General features: G+C 40.0%; 1 pseudogene across 1 annotated transcript; it reads left to right on the top strand.

Annotated features, from left to right (window-relative positions):
- The first annotated feature begins 1,492 nt into the window (after window positions 1-1,492).
- Window positions 1,493-1,989, top strand: LOC102908222 (immunoglobulin heavy variable 7-4-1 pseudogene; annotated as a pseudogene). Its single transcript, XR_013044233.1, has 2 exons — window positions 1,493-1,593; window positions 1,673-1,989. The product of XR_013044233.1 is annotated as an immunoglobulin heavy variable 7-4-1 pseudogene (transcript).
- The last annotated feature ends 1,057 nt before the right edge of the window (window positions 1,990-3,046 follow it).

The raw sequence follows: 3,046 nt of genomic DNA, 5'->3' as shown, positions 1-3,046 counted from the left end.
TTCCTCTGACAAATAGCATTTGTGCTACAAGAACATGGATGGTGGAGCACAAAAGTCTGGTCTGTGTGCACAGCACACTGGTGCTCATTTCTTTCATTTCCTGTCTCACTCCACTGTTTTTGTTTTGCAGCCTGTTGTAATTGCCTGTCCTTAGTCTGCAGTCTCAGCACAGACTATCATCCACATTCACACAACACTGCTTCACTTTAAGTCAGATGCAAAACATCCCTAGTACCTCTCCTTCTCCCCCTATCCATAACTCTGCTTCTAATGATTCTAGGAACTCGGTTCATATCACTCAATGTATTGTTGCTTTTTGGATCTCATCAAAAGCATCAAATGTGGAAAGTAGGTAGAATGAGATTCCTATAATGCTGTACAGTTTTGTTAAGTTTGGATTATAAAAGAGCAGAAATGAAATTAAAATGATCAAAGGGTTTTCATGAAATTTCAAATTATCCAAAACAGAATGTCTATTCTGCAATTTCTTCATATGAACACAGATTTATTGACAGTTAAAATATTACAAGAAATAAATGCAATATTGTTTTAGTGTGAGCTTTTTCATGTAAGTTGGTTGATTAATAAACTGTTCTTTGTTTTCACATTCTTATTAGTCTAATTATGTGTCCATGTCTTTGTGTAGGTATGTGAACATGTTTGTAGGTGCCCAAGGAAGCTGAAGGACTTGGCTGCCCCTGGAGCCAGAATTACAGTTCATTGTTAAGGTACCTGATGTGGATGCTAGAAAACAAACTCAGGTCTTTTGGAAATCAATTTATGTGTATAACCACTGATCCATCTTATCAGATATCTAAACTATTCTTTATTATAAAGTCTGCTTCTCAATTTTTATTATAATTTTTAATTTTTGTTAATATAAGTAATGATTTCCTCCAAACTTCCCCATATATCACATTACACTTTTTCAAATCTGTAACTTTTATTGCATGACATGTAAATGGAGAATAGAGATTTCATAATTTTAAATAGAAATGTACTTTATTTCTACATGCTTCATCAAGAAAAGTTAGACACTGATATGAGAGTGCAGAGGAACTTAAGAGTTCAAAAACAGCACCCATTTAGAAGCAATAGGCAATGATGAACTGATGCAGAGGTCTCAGTGTGCAGAGAGCAGTCTCCACTGGAAAGGATAAAGTCACTGAGTCTGACCACACTCTAGGACAGGTACAGGATGAATGGGAAGCATAGGCCACTCTACCCCTGTTACACAAGATCAAATAGTGAGAATGTACATTGATGAGGACATTAGTGTGCAAGCCCAGCTCACGCTGAGGCCTTGGGGGGAAACACAATCAGCTTGAAGACATGAAAACCAGACAATGAAAGGGACTGGCTTACCCACTAGGAGCCACAGACTCTTGTGTATTAGATTGTATATTTAGTTTTGTTCAATGTCTGGTCATATGCAAATCTGCCCTATGCAAAGACTTTAGAGTAGAAATCTGAGTCTCACTTGCCTCAACCATCAAGGGAGTGTCAGAATAGTCTCAAGAATCTACTCTGTTCCAATCTCATACCACATGGAGAGGGTCTGGAGGCTCTTTTTCCTGCTGGCAGCTGCCCAAAGTAAGACATCAGAGCCCGGAGCTGCAGAGGAAACTGAGGCTGTTCCATGGCCCCTCACTTTCCCATGTTCTCTCCACAGGTGTCCAATCACAGGTCCAGCTGGTACAGTCTGGACCTGAGCTGAAGCAGCCTGGACAGTCAGTGAAGATCTCCTGCAAGGCTTCAGGGTACACCTTCACATACTATGGAATGCACTGGGTGAAGCAGACACCAGGACAGGGCCTGAAGTGGATGGGCTGGATCAATACCTACAGTGGGAATCCAACATATGCTGAGGACTTCAAAAGTCAGTTTGTCTTCTCTTTGGACACCTCTATCAGCACTGCATACCTGCAGATCGGTAACCTCAAGAATGAATACACGGCCATGTATTACTGTGCAAAAGGCACAGTGTGACAACCACATCCTGAGGGTGTCAGAAACCCTGAGGGATGTGGTTCTGCTGTGCCCAGACAGCAACTGAGAAAATATCCTCCCCTTGGTATTTAACCAGGATTATGAGTTTAGTGGTTGGACACATAGAAAATTTATCTCTGTTCTTCCATTGAATATTCTCAGTGCTGTGTTGACACGGAAGCCACATGAAAAGGAGAGAGGCGTTGTATAGCACCACTAACTTGGTATAAAACCTACAGTTATTATAACACATCCCAATATAAATGTAGTAAACATTCCACATGTTGAAATCATGTATTAGAAACAGTGACATCAGCCTCTTTCATGCTGTCAGAGAAGATGAACAATGTGGTGGTCTACAGGCTTAAAACAGATAATGAAGAGATGGAGAATACAACACTGCTGGGAAGTTCTGGCCTGCAGAGCAGCCACTGTAGACAACAATCACCCACAGACACCTGTACCTGCCTTAGGTCTGCTTGGATGTAACAAATGAATGTGAGTATTTGAAGGTAAAACATACATGTACCCCGATAAGTGAAGATTTACAGGTGCTCAAAAGAATAGACAGTGAAATGTAAATACACACACACTCACACGCACACACACACACACACACACACACACACACACACACACACACACGTGTGCGTGTGCACACACACACACAGTGGATATTTTCAGAAATAATCACTGGAAAAATGATGAGAAGAAAACTTCAAGTATAAGTGTAGAATGTTAGAAGAAATCGTTGTAGTAGTAAATGTTACATTTGAGTCTTGAATCTGAATTTTCAAATGTGGGTTAGACATAGTTTTTATGATCCATGTTCTCAGCACTTAGGTTCAGGGATTCTTTCAGCTTCACTGAACATTTCCACTTACAATTTTAATAAGTTTTTCTTTCTTCCTAGCTTCGTGTTCAGATGAGTTTGTTACATTGCAAAATCCCATCTTGATTAGTTTCTTAAATCTAAGTCACTTTCCTGTGATTGCCATAAGCCATATGACCATAGTCACCCAGAAGACATCTTCCCTATTAGGAGACTGAATCAATC

Source organism: Peromyscus maniculatus, chromosome 14 (assembly GCF_049852395.1).
Source record: "Peromyscus maniculatus bairdii isolate BWxNUB_F1_BW_parent chromosome 14, HU_Pman_BW_mat_3.1, whole genome shotgun sequence".
Taxonomy (NCBI): Eukaryota; Metazoa; Chordata; class Mammalia; order Rodentia; family Cricetidae; genus Peromyscus; species Peromyscus maniculatus.
This window is presented reverse-complemented; position numbering and strand designations above follow the sequence as displayed.